This window comes from Rousettus aegyptiacus, unplaced genomic scaffold, assembly GCF_014176215.1.
Source record: "Rousettus aegyptiacus isolate mRouAeg1 unplaced genomic scaffold, mRouAeg1.p scaffold_m13_p_4, whole genome shotgun sequence".
Classification (NCBI taxonomy): Eukaryota; Metazoa; Chordata; class Mammalia; order Chiroptera; family Pteropodidae; genus Rousettus; species Rousettus aegyptiacus.
The window spans coordinates 11278188-11297933 of record NW_023416307.1 but is presented as its reverse complement, the minus strand read 5'-3'; the positions used below and the strand labels follow the sequence as shown (position 1 = coordinate 11297933).

The following is a 19746-nucleotide window of genomic DNA, read 5'->3' as shown; positions in this document are numbered from 1 at the left end:
AGCAGAGCCACTGAAAATGTCTGACAAATGTTATGAGCCAATCACCGATGATGGCTTACAGCAATAGTAATAATATTTACTGAGCATACACTATGTCCTACAGGCTATATTTTTTCTTTTAATCCTTGAAACCCTAGAACCTAAGTATTTTTCTAATAAGCCCCATTCTATAGATAAAGAAACAGAAGAGTAAGGTGAGTTTTTGAAAAGGAAAAATATACACGGTTACTACAGAAAGAGTTTCACAAATAAAACATTCAAGAATTCAGAAAGGCAATGGGCTGTTTTGCTAGACCTGTGACAGGCCTTTGACCTGCAGAAGGCTGACACCTCATAACCAATTGTCGATGTCCAGTTAGTGCCCTCCATATGGGTGCCCGGAACACATGTGTGATTCCTGGTCACACTGTGTAACCTATGGACAAGGCTGCAAGATGGAAGGCTAAGAAGTGGGATCGGGTTTTTGGTCGGATGACAGGGTACACCAAAAGGAGTTTCTGCAACCATTAAGATGATTACGCTGAGGTTTCATTATAACACGTTTGGGGATATAAGTGGCTTGATAAACACCCCCTGGGGCTTTCTTTAAGCTGGCAGGATCCATGCTGAACAGGAGAAATAGGCTGGTGACCAAGCTGAACGTGTAGGGGACCAAGGGAAATTTTAAAAGCTGCACCACCAGACATCACTAGCCCAATGCCTCCAGTGGGCATTAGGCTAAGATGTCGCTGCTGGTTTACCGCAGTAACTAACAGTTCTCTAAAATGGCCATATCATGGGCTCATTTTCACCAAACGTCATACTTAACTCACTTTTCTGCAGAACTCCTTCAATTCTATTAGATGTTCCCTTAGTCAAAATTAAGATAGTCATTAAGCATCACTTAAGAAAAATAATAAAAAACATATGCTACCCATATTTTAGTAATAGGAAAACATGGTGAAATAGTCAATACTTGATTTTTATAAAAAGAGGTCAAATTTTTTAAAAAATCACTTAAGTTTTAAGAAATTTAAATATCTTCATTCAAGGTCAAAGACAGCTTTAGAAAAATTCAATATCACTTTACTTGCCATAACCTTCTTTAAACCAATGTGGAATGAGAATGACTTCCGATAATAGTTTTGATCTATAAAATGAGTCAGATAATCAATTTTAAAAGAGAAAAAAATGCTTAAATGTTAAATATTTAATATTTCAACAAAAAGTAAGTAACAAAGAAGTTTTTTAAAATAATGACATTTTGAAAATCAAAAATTATTGGCCATTGTCCTTTTTGACTTTATGGAGCTATAGAGAGAGATGCACACTGGTTAGGTCACTTCTACATCAAGTATCAGGTACCTGGGCTCCAACCTCAGCTCTGCTGCTTACTATGATTTTGAGCAAAATATGCAGCCTCGCTGAACCTAAGAGATAGAATTGTTATTAACTTAGGAGTGTTTACATTCAACCTTAAAGAGTCAGTTATAATTTCCATTTGTTAAGAAAATATAAGATAAAGACAAATATTTTACCACAGTCAATTCTTTTCAATAACTTTCTGGGTAAAAATACAGAAAACATAACAAATCACAGTATAAAGTTCAGTGAGGGAGAGAATATGTCCATTAAATTGTTTTCCCCTGCTTTAGCATGTTAATTCCATAGTCGGCATTGGTGTCGATTTGAGAAGCAATATTACTAGCACCAACACTTGAAATTTTGGATTGAAGGAGTTACTTCTTGATGTTCAATGCAGGGCAAATGAGCCTGAAGTAATAATTCTCATTTCTAATACTTTCAAAAGCAAATTTTTATATGAGAATCAGTTACCCATGAAAAGAGATGAAATTCACTGAAATGACCTAGTTTCACAATACAACAAAACTTGCTATTTTCAACTTAATAAAAGTAACATTCTTAGAAAAACAATTGGAAGTATTCTAGATATCACATCAAAATATGTGTCTTCTTAAGCGTATTTTAAATAACCTTGCATGGTAATGGCTTGTGTGACGAAAGAAGTCTCTGGGGACCATAGTATAGAAACTGGTTGATCACCTACCGGGAATGACAGAACCGGGGAGTTATATAACCAAGATGAGGTGGGACATCGTGGTGGACACCTCTCAAGTCTCTTCTTACAGTTAAAAAGATTCAAAAACAGAAAGCGATAATGAAAAAAAGTACGTATGTACAACCCTCTCCTCCAATCCACTGTCTCACCATCCGCAGACAAGTTTTGTTAGATTTACTTGAATCTTTCAGGTATGTTCTAAGTACATAAACTTTGTCTTATATATAAAATTTTCCTTAATATAATTTATGATACCTGCTTCCTGCAAATTCCTTTTTTCACTTAACACTATGTTTAATTTATGATGGTATAATTCTCCGGTTTGGTACAAATAGTGAAAAAAAAATTTTAATTGATACAAATGGTACTCCAATAAGGTCCTCATCTGTGGGCACTCTAATACAAAGTACTATAGTACTAATTCCTAGAATTGCTAAATTGAGAGTTATGCACACAAAGCTCTGAACGATTGCTCTTGAAAACTGTCGTACCACTGACAGTACAAGAAAATATGTTTCTTCACATTCTTGCCAACACTGGCAGGCCTGCGTAGTCTCTGCCAATCAGATGGTTTAAAAAATGTTATCTCACTGTTTTAATTTTTATTTCCCCGACTACTAATGAGATTGAGCATATCTGTCTAAATTTGCTAGCTATGTCTATTTTTTTCTGAATATTATCTGTTAAATTCTTTGCTTTTTTTTTTTTTGGTCCATTTCTTTTGTATTCTTTTAGAGGATCATAATGAAATATGTATGGACAAAATTATAAGACTGAAGTTATTTCAAAATAACCCAGTAAGGAAAAAGAGAATGAGGGGGCAGTATTTACAGATAAAACAAGATAATAATAGATAATAACACTGGTTATAAATTTAAAATTTCCAAGACTAGGTGACAGGTACCTGGGGATTTATCATACTATATTGTACTATTTTGTCTTTTGTGTATGCTTTAATTTTTTTCATAATAAAAGATTTTTAAAGAGCTTTCCTCATGTTTCTGAAGATGTTCATAGTATTTTTAATTGATTTGTAAGAATACTTTGCGGAATAAAGAAATTTGCCTTTTGTCACAGACTCTATAATCCTCCAGCTTCCTTCTATGGACAGGTATCCCAACACTATTCATTAATAATCCATCTTTCCCCCCCTCCGATGTGGAAAACCATCTTTATCCTAATTTCCAACATACCTACAAGTCTATTTCAGGACTTCCATTTTGTCCCACTAATTTGCCTTTGCAAGTGCTATGCAGTTTTAGTTTTTATACCTTTACATTTTCTTTAGATTTTGTTTCCTGGCTATTCTTACCTAATGATTTTCCCAGATGACTTTAAATAATTGTGTTAATTTTCCTAAGTGTCTATTATACCTATAAATGTCCTCTCTCTGCAGTGCCGTCTCCCTCACAGCCTGTAGCTTGGTTTTCTCCTTTACATCATCTGTTGCAGTCAGACTCCAAATTCATTTTGACATACAGCTAGCACACAAATGTTAAATAATTCTTTTCTCACTGTAAAAAATATTTATTTAGCTATTGTGAAAGGTTGAACTGCCAAAAGACTGTTCCAATATTTGAACACTACCCTTTTTCTAAGGCCTTATTTTTGTAAATAAGGACCTGACTACAAATTCAATAAAGGAGCATGTCTTGATCAGTCTGAGGCAAAAGATTTTCAATATAATACACTAATTTTAGTCATAAACATTTTAGTTTATCAGTCTACAGCTTCACAGAGGATGTGATTTCTTAAAGAAGATATGGCTTGATCAATTTATTAGAAACAACCAGCAGAGATCATGTTTTCACAGAGGAACTGTTAAATTAATCCACGTTAAGTCGGCCTCAAAGCACTTGGACGGAGCTATAGGATGTGGGTGTAACAGGATCGCACAGCCTGACACCTGATAGGGCCTTACACAGGGTCAGTAGGAAGAAATGGAGAAGGGGAAAGTCTATCCTTCGAGAATCAACACATCAAAATGCCCAGCGGTCTCTTGATAAATTCGATCCCTCCTCCATCCAGGTTAAAATAAAACCTCCCCAAAACAAAAAACAGACTGCTCCATTCAATTCACACTTTGTGAATTAACGAAATTTAAGTCACTCGAAAGCACCAAAGGTACATGGTGACTTTCTCTTGAATCTAATGTCTCAATGAGATGAGCAGGGAAATATACTGATAAAAGGTTAATAGAAATGCACATTTCTAATATACAGTCAATGATATGTGCGAGCAGGTCCAGGAGATGTAAGTCCTGGGCACTACCGTTTCCGGAAGCTTCCACAGGTACTAGATGCAATAGGTCTCTTCACAAAGATATCTCAATTGCCTCCTTCCCAGTCCCTTTTGATATGTACTAAACAATCCCTTAGCTCTCAAAGGGATTAGCAGAAATCTTTGAAAGCCGGCAGCCAGGAATTTTGTGCCTGCCTCCAGCTGGTCCAAGCAGCCAAGACTGTCACTTGTGCAGGGTCACTGCAGGAAATGTCACTGGAGGGGCAGAACTTGGAGGGGCAGGAACTCGAACAAGCAGGAGCTCTGCATTCTGGATACGCATTCTTTAGATTCCTTTCCAAGTGGTTTTTCTTCTGGTTCCAAAGACATTTTAAAGTCTAAAGACTGGACCACAAAGTTTATGCAGAATTTTAAATAAGCCGATGATCACAAATGTCCTCAATGAAATGTTGAGATGTTAAAGCCTTCCGGCCATCTGATAGCACTGACAGGTGAAGTCAGGCAGGGCAGCACTACGGCAACGAGGCCTCTCCCCCAGCTTTTGCGTTTTCACAGGGGTAAAGTGAGGCCCACTTGAAAGTCAAGTTCTGAAGTGGCTTACAATGAAAATCAGAACCCCTATTTTTTCAGGGCCTGCTATGGGCCAGACTCTGGGCTTTGTACCATAGTTTTAATTCCATTTTTCTCCTGACCAACCTATTTCCAGATACTTTGTAGATGTGGAAATTTAAGTTTAAGGGAAGTTAAGTTATTTTCCTGCAGTCATACCTGTAATAATTGAAGGAGCTGTGGCTCAAATCCAAGAGTGATTCCAACATCTACAGTCTGGATTATTTTACTTGGGGTTGAGAGAAAGGGAAGGAATGGAATTGGGAAGGAAGGAGTGGCTGAAGAAGGGGGAAGGGACACCATGTAGAGGCATCCGTGCTCAGAGGCTGGGGCGGGCAGGAGGGCGGCAGTCCGGACTGAAGCCTAATAGATTAGTCTCATTTCTTATCAAGCAGCAACTGTAATGGCTTGCTTCAAGAAGCTAACTGCCCAGTCCAAGAGGAAACACAGGCCCAACTCCACCCACCACTGCATTTTGCTGGAGGGCAAGAGATAAGTAGGTGGAGTACAGACATTGAAGACCGAGTCCGAACCTGGTTCCTGAGCTCCCTCCCAGCTGATGCTTTACCAGTCTAATACATGAAGTGAGGTTAATAGCAGCTACCTTAAGGCTGCAGTTGAGGATTGTATACAAAACATTTCCAACAGTGCCTGGCTCTTAGAAAGACCTATATACCTGATGATTATTATTACTGTTATTGTTGTTGTTACTACTACTACTACAGAAGCTTAAGAAAGCCTCTATTTTTACATACTCCAGAAAGAGGCGTTTATTCTGTAACTAACAAACCACAATATGACGTGATTGACTGCCAAGCTTCTAACGCAAGTTCAGTTGGGACCGAAAAAAAAAAACACAACAAACCTAAAATAACTCTAAGAAAGTATTTCTCCAACTTAAAAATTTAAAATACAGAGGCAAAGATGAATTGCTATATACTCGGTTCTTTTAAATGTTTTGAATCCAGAATGTTTTCCATAAAGTCCTCTTGATTAAAACACACATTCCTCTCCGAAGAATGAGTAAATTCAGTACAGTAGACACCATCGGTTTTTAGAAATGATTCATCCAGGTGAACCGTCATTAATAAATTATGTACACATAATTAGTGAGATGATTGTAACAGTTTCTGTGCTTCCTCAGACACCTTATCATGCTCCTACCTCACAGCCTTTGCATCTACTATTCTTTCTAGCTTGAGGACTTAAAGGAGAAGAAAAAAAACGTTTTTCTTCTACCCTGTTAGGCTCAGAACTAGGGCCATACAAATTAACTAACGAGAAACAGATTACCAGGTAAAAAGGCAAACAAATTCTCTTTGGTGTTAATGTTTTTACCTGGTGAGGGGAGCTTCACAGAAAAAAAAAGTAAAAGCCCCCAAAAAGCAATAAGGCCCGAGAGTTTATAGTCCATTTTAACAAAGAGCAATAGTAAGTTATAGAGACACGAGAAGATGAAGGAAAGAAAGTATGGGCTTCTGGGGGTCCAGTCACCATAAATGTATGGTAAAGTATTTATTTAAAATAAGTAAAGAATAAGCTACAGTATTTGCTTCAAAAGCCTATAACATGAAATATAATAATACAAAACTGGTTAACTGGCCATGCAAATAGCAGTTAATAATCAAAAATTATATGGGTCAGGCTCCACAATCCTACAAGGGTCCTATGAAAGCAGCATCTCATCACACATTATTAAATTTAAAGACAAATCTAGTTCTTTATGGCTAAAGATTCTTACCTTTGGGAACTTCATAAAATAAATGGCTTATTTTTTAGTCACGTAAAATCAGGAGTGCCTTTAATGGCAGGGTAAAGGGGAAGTAGGATGTTTCATCTACATCTGTGTGACCACATAACCCAATGAATGCTCCCATCGAATGCTCTCATCAACTAAAATCACAATTTCACTGATGTCTACATCGAGCTTTGGCTACATTTGCCTGTCAAGTCTACCAGCTTCTTAATAGCCAAACTTCTTCCTACATATGTGATCATGGAACTATTAAATAAAAGGACAGATTGTGTGAATGATTAGGTCAGGTTTTCCTATTTATCTATGGTTTCTGTTCATCTCATTTTAGGTACTACATTACAGTTGAAAGAATACCATGTGAAACACTACTTGAGAGCAGCAATTTAGATTATTCGATAAATACTCAAAAATAGTAACAGGTATTTTGCACACAGTCCTTTCCTACATCACTATTTCCAACCTAACTTCAGGTTGAAAATGCCAAATACAAAAGCACGCATCTACAATTTTATTGCCCCCGTTGCCCTAAACAGATTCGTACATCCATCTAACATTATATTTACAAAGAGCTTATGATGGTATGAGATTTAATGTTAAGAAATAAAATGTAGGCTAGAAAATGGAACCTATAGTATGATTTCAAAAATACTTTTAAAAAATGACCTAAAACAGACATCTGTGGGTGTCAGGATTATGCATGTTTTTACATTTTCTCTAAGCTATCTACAATGCATCTGTAATACATTTCTAGTTCAAAAAAAAATCTAATTTAAATATAATTTAAAAAATGACTCTCCAGCCCCAAACATTTTAAAGCTCTAAACTTCTGTTTCTCTTGGTTATATTTACTATGAAAAAATATAGGGAAACTGCTTAAAAAAAAAATTATGGTGGCTTTTTTAAGTTTAAAGGTAATTTTTTTAATGTATAATCGACAACTGCCAAAGGAAATACAGATATCCTTGAACTTTTAACTTATTCCTATAAACTGTGACTCCTCTAAGACTTGTCCCAGCATTTGCAAAATGTAATTATTTTCATCATAGAATATGAAGAAAATATAGTACATGCTTTCCTCAAAGATCAGGAGCGCCTTTGCGGGGAGAGCCTAGCCACAGATGAGAAGCCCTAGGTTTAAACAGAAACACTGTCAAGTCTAACACTATATCAAAAATCACTAAACCTGAATCAGACATCAATAAACCTTCACCTGTTTCAGAGCACTCTTAACGCAATCTACAACGTCCGGGCTGATAAACATTTTAGGAATGAAGTGAAAACAACTACCAACTCTAAAAGTTCACCCATCATGCATTTCCATATTGTAAATACTTTATACCAGCAGCGATCCCAGGAACACACCAATCCCGGCCTTCCCCAACCCATCATGCCGTGTGGAAAGTTTTCTACATTTGCTTACATTCTGAAAATAACATGGCAGAAGTGCACTGGGCTTAAGCTGTCAGAAAATGTCATACTTTAAGTATAAATGCATAAGAACTATAGGCACAGTGGGGCAGCCTTCCAAAAACAAAAAAAAAAAAGAAAAAAGAAAGGAAGCTTAATTCCAGGGTTCCCAGGGAACAGACCTCGTTCACACAATAAAATGTGAAAAGTAATGAACGCCCCGTGGACCTTTCCTTTAGAGGGCAGCTGACATTTCAATCAGTGTTCACAGTCACATCACATACCTTGGTTCCCAAAGGGTCCCCCCGCCCTTCCCACAACTCCTACTTCGATAGTGGCTACATCAAAATAGGACAAACTGGTCACTGAACCCAGCATCATCTCCTATCGAAAGATTCTAGATATGCCTGGTAATTTTGTTTATCTTGCCCCCCAGAGTCTTGTCCAGATCGAGCTATGCCTTCTCCAGTGGGTCAGATTTTCTTTAGGATCCTGTCTCAATGTTCAACTGACAGCGAACACCTAACAACATTAGTATATATTGACGTGGACACAGCAACATGGAACAGAAAAAGAACTGTTGATGAAGAAAGAGATTGGAAGTCAGAAGACAAGGACTGGGCTTCAACCCTTAATATTCTAGTGATATCGGGCAACTCAACATTTCCAAATTAAAAATAACAAATGGCAAGATTTAAGATGATCAAACTGGACCAAAGAGTACAAAGGGTTCAAAAGAAATAATTCACAAACTAAAACCAAGAGTAGTTTTGGAGGAACCATATTTTGGACATTTCCTTTTTGATGGAATCATGTACAATACGTCAAACTATTGGGACATATTTTACATAAATCTTTAGGTACCATCAACTCCAAACACTCCCTAACATTGGTGACTATATCACGCCTGCTCAGGACTCGAGGTTTTTTCCACATCTTTATTTTATTGCCTACTTTCTGGTAAATACCTTCATTTGACCGTTTCTAGAATAACTGAAATGAATAAGAAAAAAGATAAGTAATGAATTTTAAAATGGAAGTCCCATCTTTTACTGATGTAAATATATTAAGGTTTATTTTCCTCTTTTCCATATTTCTCTCTAATCTGTTTTGAACACAGGAGGGCACATAAACAGATTTGAAAGCCTGTGCGGCAACAGAGAAGAAGCTGAAGGCGGTGGGCAAATCGAAGCTCACCAGAGGCTCTCATCATCATGCTTTTCTAAGCTTGTTTTATCTGCTATTCCTTTCAAAGAACAAGCACAACAGAGTTGCTTTATAGAAGTCTCAAGATCAAATGAAGGATAGTTTACCAGCAGGCAGAGTAAACCAACAATGCCACTACTATCCATAGAGCCAGTGGGATGATCCTTTTTTTCCAACATTCTGATTAGAAGCATTTCCCAGAAATACAAGTTTAAACCATCTTGGGTACATAAATCAACCAGAGTCAAGATTCAGCTCTTGGGTGTTCCTGCCATACCACTCCCTAAAGATATGCTTCCTACATGCTTGGCTAGCAGAAAAGCAAAAGTGGGCAAATCTCTGAAACCTACTCTAATTACTTATAGAGAATCTTTCTTTTGGTCCAGAATGGTTATTAATCTACCCATTTTCCTCTACATCCCAGAATGACAGTTATCACTCAACATCCCACCTCTTGTTTATCCTTCAGAAGAGAACCTGGAATGTATTCTTGGTGGCAGTACTCCCAGCTAATAGACCATGTGTACCAGCCTCCTTTGCAGCTAGGTCCTACCATCCTGCTAATAATAATAAGATCAAGCAGACATCGAGAACTTCCGCAAAGGCTCCTAAACCTAAATGACTGACCACTGTCATCAATAGCTACCCCCATTGTAGGAACATTTAAAGTACCCAATTGCTGAGAAAATGAAGTTCAAACTCATCGAAGCATCCAGAGTTCTTAATTTCCTACAGTCTCCACACCATCTCTCCCATCCACATTCCCACGGCTTTCCCTTCTGAATCTCTATTGCTTCACTGTTCCCTCCTTCTGGAAAGCCCTACCATATCCCAGTTACCCTCCACTCATCCTTGAAAACCAGTTTAAATACTGCCTACCTTCTCTAAGAAAACTTTGTACATTCCTCCATTGCAGATTTTGGTGCACTGTGCCTAATTATTTCTGCATTTATTTCTTCCCCCATCAGACCACAAAATCCTTTAAGGCACAAACTGAGTTATTTCTCTATTTGCTCACAGCACCACCAACATACCAAAGTATCTGAAACTGAAACACAGAAGGTATCCAGTATGTGTCCATAAAATAAATGAAGTTTTTAAAAATTCAAGGTAAGGGGAGAAAAATATAGTGAGATAATAAATTAACAGGAATAAAAAACATGCAATTGAATATACAGATGTTGTATTATGAAGTTGTACAGCTGAAATTCATGTTATTAACCAATATTACTGAAATAAATTTAATTAAAAAAATAACTACGCATCTGTGTCAATATCACAGAAGTCAATACAAATGCTGTGAGAAAACTTGGAATAGAGAGAGACAGAACAGAGGAAGACATCATTCAAATATCCAAATATCCAAGTAAACATGATTCATTTGAACCTTCCATTCAACGGCCAACAGAAGAATAAATCTGGGCTTAGGTTTACGTTTTGTGTGTTCCACTCAGATGAACGAGCAAACAAGCAATGAGGTCATGTGTCAAATTTTTTTAAAAGTATAAATAATTCAACATATTGTAATAAAATCTTAAAATGCTATTTTGGCCAATGTCTTTTTTCCTGCAGGAAAAACATCCTACACTAGCATTTTTTTTTTCTCATTTCCTTATTGGCTATATTTATAAAATAAATAAGTACAACCAAAACCACATGCACACAAGAAATATTCCCAACACACCGAATACTTCCCATCTATGTCCTTATAATATGACCCAGAAAATTTGCAATGATACCAATTTGACCTGAGTCCAGATCCCAAAAGTGAAGTGAAATATTTAAATGGCAAAGATAGTCAAAGAAAGGAATTGCCTGGGTACAAGATAGGTCTGCAATCTATCTCGTTTGTTAAGTATGCTCTCCCTGCCACTGAATTCATTACCTTTGTCCTGGACATCTCTGAATGGCCATGCTGATAAATTACTTGGTCCCCAGTTCCCAAGGCTTGTGCTGTCTTCATGATATCTCTATCCAGCAGCTTTTGCTTCTACTCAGTTTCAGCCACCCCAGTCACGTAGCTCTTACCCTCAGAGAATTTCTTCCTCTCATACTTCATTGAACTAGTATGCAGTGATCCCAAAGCTACAATTTTGTCACAAACGTACTGTTGAAAGCAGAGCCCTTAACAAGTCCTCAAACTAACAGCAATAGCGTAAACTACCTTCACATTCAAACGTCCTATCAGTTAGCCAAGAACCTCGCCAACACAAAACAACTATAGGATTTCAAAAATTGACTTAACTTTTATTGGATTTAAATGTTCTAGATTCTGTGGTATAACAGGATTTAACAATACAAAACATTAAAAACAAGCCCGAGAATACACTAGCTTTTGCTAATCATAATGATCTCGATTAGATTTTCATTGTCTCTCAAGTTAACAGCATATAGTGGCATTGGCTTCAAACCTTTGAACTTGAAAAGTACAATTCGAAGAGAAGAGAAGTAACAGAATTCAATTTTTTTCTTAAAGGGCCAATTTTGATCCTGGTTCACATTAAAGCAAAGAGTAAATATTAGCTGTAAAATGGCAAAAGAGCAGTAAACTAAAAAAAAGACAATAATAAAATTTTCATTTTGATGACCATTCAATTTAAGTCCAATACACAACATTTTCTTTCTAAATTCCACTACATTTCTTATTCAAACAAAATAATTTCTAGGCACCCTCAATTGAAAGTGTCTCAATCAGAGGATTGATGAAGTATTTTAAGATGGCATTTTTTTGGTGGACCAACTCAATTTCTGAAATAAAGATTTGCAAATGGCTGGTCATTATTAAGTTATTGACAGCATTTATACAATCTTTTCAAAATAAAATATTCTAGAAAAGGCTAACAAATTAATCTTATCTAAAAGGCTTTACTTCTCTCCCTAGGCTTGGTGTTAGGTGGCATTCACAAATTTTTAAGAGACATTAACTCAACTGTCAAGAATCAAACAATTATTTATTGATATAAAATTTCTACAGTAGTCACTGAAAATATTTATCAAATAGTAAACGTGGTGAGTGATGAAACGAATTATAGGAAACAGTTTGTGATCACCATCAATATTAACTTCTCTCTCTCACCATTTTTTGCTTTCAATATTTAACCATTCTAAGGTAGGTCCCCCGTCCTCAGTCATGTTTGTATATTATAGGGAATATATAGTTCTCTCCCTCAAATAGCGAAGTTCACAACTGGATAGTGACCAGATCAGTGACCTCTCTTAGAATGCCACATAGACTGTCACACCCACAAGAGACTTCCACACAGCATATCCTTTACCCAACTTACTATTAATTTCCAAGTCCTCCACTACTTCCTGTTTATTTTGTCTTCCCCCCTGTCCCCACCACAATGTGAGCTCCCATGAGGGCAGGGAACCTCAGAAATATGTTTAAAGCATGAATTTCCTTTTCTGGGTATACCAATAAAAAGCTAAATTCCTCTGCATATGACCGTAAACTATTAACTTTTCTATAAAAATTTGGTTTTAATTTTAATTTAATATATAAGTAGCTGTGAATAAATTATTCTTAGAATGATTGGTCTGCACATCTGCAAATTTTTGAGGGAGTTTCTTGAGGACTCATCACTTATATTTTCAAACCAATATACTGCAATGATGAAACTGTATTTGTTTAATAAAAAACATAATAAGCAATTAAGAGCATCAATGTTGGGAATATTTGCTCTCAAATACCACTTTTCATATGATAGGTTTTAATGTTAGTCTCTAAAGAGTCAAGCTAAGATTTTTTTAAAATTACATCAGTTTTAAAGGCTTAACCTTATAAGTAAATTCAGTTTTTGAAAGATTAAAAAAAATCAATAAGTATGGTTAATAAACTGTTTATCTTTTCATGTGTGCCTATTAATTCTATTACAAAATAACTTGAGTGGTGTTATTTATAAAAACAATAATTATGTTTTGAAAATAGATCCAATAGTGAGGGCAGATAAGAAGTTGGGTCTAAAGTACACAAATCTAGCTCAAGGATGGGATTAAACCTCTTCTTTTTCTTCTGGTAAAGCATCTTCACAGGATCAAACTATACTGCAGTCATTAAAGCTTTGAAATCGAACAAAGCATCTGTTCAACTGAGATATAATGCATTTCTTCACCTAACACACAAAAAATCATTTCTTGATATAGAAGCTCTCTTATTCTCATAAGTATCTTTTAAGGCTGAAAAGTAATTTATCTGTCTCTAGGGATGCCTTACATTCTTCAATGAAGATAGTATGTGGGTTTCTAAGGAAGCAAATAGAGAGCACAGGACAAATTATTAGATTCTCTAAGAAAGAGAATCAGGCAAAGAACAATTTCATATCAACAAAATAAAGTACCAGAAAAAAAGAAACATTTCTTCTTGCTCAATCAGATTTCTCAGCTATAAATCATCTTAACTTGGGAAGAAAAAATATAGAGACACCATCTGGAAACTAAAAGACATAAACACTGAGATCCACACTAATAAGAACTTCAGAATTCTAGAATTTATTCATTTACAAAACAAGTTTATTGTCCTTTTCCCTCTTCTGACATGTTTAACTTGCTCATTCCTTGCCCCTGCTCATTCACCCTTATATATGTGACTGTGATATCATCTCATTTATTCCTCACAGTATCTGTTCCGAGCAGAATGTTTATTCCAAACATGGCCGAAAAAAATCACATCCTCCCACTTGAACCCACTTATTTTTGATTGAGCAGGACAGTGATAAATACATGAACTGGTTTAACAAAACCCACATAGATTCCTTGGGATTCACTGATTCTTTAATGTGTCACACATACTTTAACTACAGTAATACCAATTTTGCATGCTCTCAAATATCCTTACTTTAATTATGAACCTCTTTTTTTATGAGAAAAAATATGCTTTTTTTAAAAGCAGGCTTTTAATTAAGTAGTATATTTCTTTTTAAAGATGCGATAGCCATTGTCTAACTTATAATATCATCCATTTTATTGTGAAAACAGATTTCTTACAGAAATGCTGCATTCTCAAGCAGTCTGCCTTTTGGTTTCCTCGTTCTCTGGTGAAGATCATTTCAAGCTTCTATTCTAAGACCAATCTCTTGCTGGCATTTGAAATCTTCCATTTCTGCCCAGATTGGCAAAACTCGTTTATTCGTTTTTCTAGAAAGTTTTCCCAAAAACTAAAACAAGCTTGTTCACAGCTCCTTGCACAAAGCTGACAGTCAACTAATAGATGAGTTAATAATCGAACCAGCAAATAAACTAGCTCAATATTAGCTATGCTGGCAAGCTGCCAGCATGCACACATTTAAAATAGGTCTTTCCCATTTGTGTAAAAACTGCTTATGCTTTTCTTTTACAGATTTCCATGCTGTTAAATTTTCCAATAACACAAATTACTTTAACGTTTTACAAAAAGCCAACTGAAATATATAAAAAATATGTATTTAATAAATAAAATTTTATAACATGTATTCTAAACCTTGTATCTGTGGTATGCCATTTTTCAATTTAAATCATGTTCATTTGCTCTTACAAAGAACAAACTGCCGATTTCCTGCAATAGTCTTAGCTGGTCATTAAGTGCACTAGTCGAAAAGTGAAAAATCATAGATTTTTAACTTTCAACTACGTGTGACTTAAGTATATTCATTTTTCATCATCATCATATAGAGTGTATAACTAATACACAGTGCCATCATGTTACAGAGCTACTAACTCATGTACCATTTCAAGCATTTTACATATAAATTAACTGTCCTCAACAACTACAAGCATTATTAATCCCATTTTACAAAGGAACAACTGAGGCACAGAGTTAGCCCACAGTCAATAGCTTAAAAGAAACAGATCCAAGATTCAAGCCCAAGCAACCTTGCCCAGTCCAAGTTCCTGACCAATGTGTGGGATGCTACTCTTCCTTGAACATATGTGAAGTTTCACATATGTGAAACTTCACAAATGACTGGGACATCACACTGGTATTGAAATCAATATGACAAATGTAGGAACAATTCTACTACTTTCCACAGAGCTGGGCTTTTAAAAACCTCTCATCTTCTCCCATTTCAACCACTACCTTCTTTCATAAAATACTATAATTCTAACAAAGATCAAGCTAAATCCATATTATACGTTTTTGTTTTTTTTTCAAAAAGTAGCCACGCAAACTGAATCTAAATAAACTGGCCTCTTATCTCCTATTGCAAGCAAGACCTCACACATGGGAACCTGAGTCCTCTGTATTCATCCCACTTAGAACAGTCAGCAAACTAATCTATCAAGCATCGCTTGTTCATAGAACTATAATTGATGAACATGTCCAGGCCTTTTTTTTTTTTCCTTTTCCATGAAATTACTTTATTCCTAGAGTAATCATTCTAATCCAGTTTTTGGTAGATTTCTACTTCTAAAAAAGTACCAGTAAAGTCTATATATTAACCAGGATTCAACTGCGGAGGAAAATTCACCAAATATTTTTTCAAAGGAAAACACTAATGTCCTCACCGAAACGGTTATTTCTTAAGCTATCTACATTAAACTGAAGGAACAGTTACATAACATTTTCCCTTTCACGTTGGATTTCATTTGCAAAGTCGGTTTGAGGGTTTAGGTACTGTTTGCTTTATTTTTACAACAAAAGAAAAATTTAAGAAGTAGACATTCTATTGCTTAAACTTCCTACTCACACGTTGGCGGGGGCGGGGTGGGGGGGCTGCTCATTCCTTCTCCTCGAGTTTCCTCCACCTGCCACCCCTCCGTCTTCCTCCAGTCACTCGTGAGTATCTGTATTCTGGCTGTGCCACAGAGAGACAGCACTTCCACGGGTTTGCAGAAGAGGGTATTTAGCATCGATCCCCGCCCTGTACATGTCTGGGATCCCATTAGAAGGAAACCCTTTCACGGTGGAGTCCAACACGGAGAGGTAGGAAACCACCAGCAACACACACACACACACACACACACACACACACACACACACACAAAACAAATCAAAGTTTATTTTCCCCAACCTCCTTGTCGCTGCCCAGTAAACTTTTTTCATCACATCCTTCCCCTTAGTCACGGTCTTACTGAAGACACGGAGCTCTCATATTCTGCTTTCAGCCCCTTACCTTCGGCCCCTCAATTCCTTATTTCAAATTCCCTACTCCTCTCCAGAATGTACCCTATCTAAGCCTTTCCTTTCTGTCACAGTGCATGAACATACGTTTAAACGATTTCTTTATGGTCTGTCTTCCCCACTAGACTGGAAGCCTCGCGAAGAAAAGACTTATGCCACCACGCTATCTTTAAAGCTGCAGGACAGGTCTTGGCCCCAAAAGAGAATCAATAAAAATATCCCTAATGAGCAGATGGAGAGATTAATGAAATCAAATCCCACACTTGGTCCTATTTCATTAAGAACTTCATCTCTCCTGGCTCTAAACCAGGCACAGGGAATAGAAAGATGAAGACAATGCACCCCTGCACCCCCCACACCAAGTGAGTGAGAGAAGGGGAAGAGGGAGGGGAGGTGTCTGGAAGAGAAAACGTAGAGAGAGGCATGTAAACAAATACTGTAAAATGACTTAACTTCCATTCCACAGACCTGGATTACAAACCTGTCTTAAAACGAACTATCTCATCCCATTGTTCCTTTATTCCTTAAACATAGATATTTAACTGTTAATACTTTTACTTGGAGCCCCACTTAATCTGTACTTTCCTTTTGGTTCTTATTGCTTTCTATTTTCATCTATAATCACGTGCCTGTCTGACTCTGCAAACTTCCTGGGAACTGGGTGGGGAGTGAGGGTGGAAGGTAATGAAGTGTACACAAATTAATCTTACATCCCGGAGCTTTACGTTTAAAGTACATTCAGAAGGTTTACCTTTGTATTCATAACTGATATAATGAGATGACGGATCAAAGAAGAAATGTATCAATAACAGATGCTTCTAAGTCTCTTAAGGCAATATATATCCCTACCTAGATGAAATTTGCAGAAACAGAATGCGCATTTCTATAGAATTTGATTACACTTCCTAAGTGACAGTTCAGTAGTCATATAAAAGGCACATAATAGATATGCTGATTTCTAGAAAGACTGACAACCTCATCTTCATCCAAGTATATGTACAGGAGTCTCAAGTAAGCCATAAACAGTAACTTAACGTAGTAATGATCCTCTAGCAATAAGGAGAAAGTTTTATCCATAGCATAACCTCTGTTTTCCTTCAAACAAATATTCAATGGGCCACACTACTTTTAACTTTTTTCAAACAGGCATTCCTAATTTCACTTTGTGATCTATTTAGTTGCAGGTTCCTTTTCATTTCCTTAATCAGAACCAGGGATCTTTATTCTCTCTTAAGTACTTCACTGTAGTACTAACCACATTGCAAGTGCCATCAGGCGCCTCTGCTGGTTAGGGTGACAAAAGAGATGCTTTTGTGCCCTGCTGGTTATCATGGCTTCCCACTGATTAGCGAGAAACTCCTTACAGGTCACCATCATATCTGAGCTTCACTATTCTCAGAGTAGGAATCTGCCTACTCTCCGAATAGTGAAGGACAGCACTAGTCAGCATGGGTAAGTTTCTACAGTCTGTGAATTAGCACCGCTATCAAAGCAAATAATTATGATTAGGTTAACCCCTCCCCCCCCCCCGCTCCCCAACATGGGAAAATAAAATCTAAGAGGAAATAGATTTCAATAAATAAATGGCAGAGCTTTTGAAATTCACACTCTATCAATACACCAGGCAAAATTATCAACCCAGGTAATAATGCTTCCCCCCAAAGCCGAGGCCTCATTATTACTGCCCTTACTTGTTTCTTTTTTTAGAGGCATCTGCAAGCAGACCTATTTTCTAACCCTTAAAAAAGTTAGTCAACTCATGATTACATATATTCAGGGGACTCAGGCAGCTGGATAAATTCCCCTCTAACCTCATTAGTGAGTTAACCTCTTTCACCAACCACTGCAAATTGGACTAATGCATATTTCACCTCCACCCTTTGAAAGAGGTGACAATAACCAGTGAAAATGTCCAAAAGGATGGCAGAAAGATCAAAGCGCAACCGAAAAGCCAAAAAATAATTTGAATCATATTTGCCTACACACTGCCTCTTTTTACTAAAATAATTGCTCGAAAAAGTTAAATATTAACGTTTTGACAAAAGCTCCAAATATATAAAGGTTAAATGATTTTAATCACTTAAGTGTTTTTTAATGTGCAGTAAGACAATCGGAAAAACAAATAATCGTAGTAGTAAATTTAAGTCATCAGAGAATATTAGAGTTCCCTTAATTAAATGTGTATTTTTTAAAATACGGACCACCAAATTCTTCCACTCTTGAAACAGTTTGTCTTAACTAGCTCTAAGGTGATTCCTGAGCCACTTGTAGGTAAAAAACAAGAAGGGAAAAAAGTTCAACGACCTTGTAAATTGGGGACTAAAAAAACTGTAAGGATGTGATTGTACAGCCTCAGTGGAATTACAGGAAAACACTTGTCCGGAAATTGCTCTTTTGGAAAACTACCATGAGGTAGGGGAAAAAAATAAGGAGGGGAGGTTGCAAATGGTAAAATACTAACGGGAATCCAGTGATGCAAAATACAACCTCCTCTGTCCCGACTGTCACACAAATTACTTGTAAGCATCTTTGGATAAAAAGAAAAATAGCCATAGCGCACAGGCGTTTCGTTGAATGTTGGATGAATGGGGAAGACTTGTTATACACCTAGTGGTGGGTGGATTCCACCAGGCTGCAGCCTCCACACAGCTTTTCTTTGCTGCACTGCAGAGGCGCCATCTTCTCCGTCTTAATCTTTGCTCAATACAATCCTTTTATCTGCACCCTAAAAAAAAGACTCTGAGGACCCTCCCCAGCAGCCCGCGGCCCCAGGGTGGGGCTAAACCGGAGTGCCCGGCGCTGCCGGGGAGGAGGCCGCGCCTTAATCAGACAAACGCCTCCTTTGATGCACAGGAGGGGAGAGCTCGTGCCTCCCCACCACCCGCCACTGCCCTTTGCATCGCACACCCCACTTCCCCAAGGACTTCACAGCCTGGCACAGAATTAGCAAGCCTTGCAGGTGATGGGGATGGGAAGCTAAAGGGCCCCTCGGCTTCGCCGGGGCGGCCCCAGCAGCGCCCCAGCCCCCTCCGGGACAGACGCGCAGCGCCAGGGAGTCGGGCGGGAGCTTCGGTGGCGCACAGACTAGCGCGGCTCAAGCCACCGCGCCCCGGGCTAGCGAGGGCGGGGTGTCGCGGCTTTTGTTCCCAGGGACCTTCCCCCTCTCCGGGAGAAGCCGACGGTGCGAGCGAACGCCCGGGACGTCTGGGCTTAGGGGAGCCGTGAGAGAGCTGTGGGTCTCCGACCCCTCCCATCTCTCGAACTTACACAAAAGGGAGACGCAGAAATGTACAAAGTTTGCCCGCGGAAGGTGGTGCGCGACCCTGACAGGGGTCGCACTCAGGGCGCCGCCGCGAGCCGCCGCGAAGA

General features: G+C 37.7%; 1 protein-coding gene across 6 annotated transcripts in view; it reads right to left on the bottom strand.

The window, feature by feature from the left end:
* LOC107498323 (amyloid beta precursor protein) overlaps nt 1-19746 on the bottom strand; it is a 233803-nt gene that overhangs the window by 213271 nt on the left and 786 nt on the right. The window lies entirely within an intron of this gene.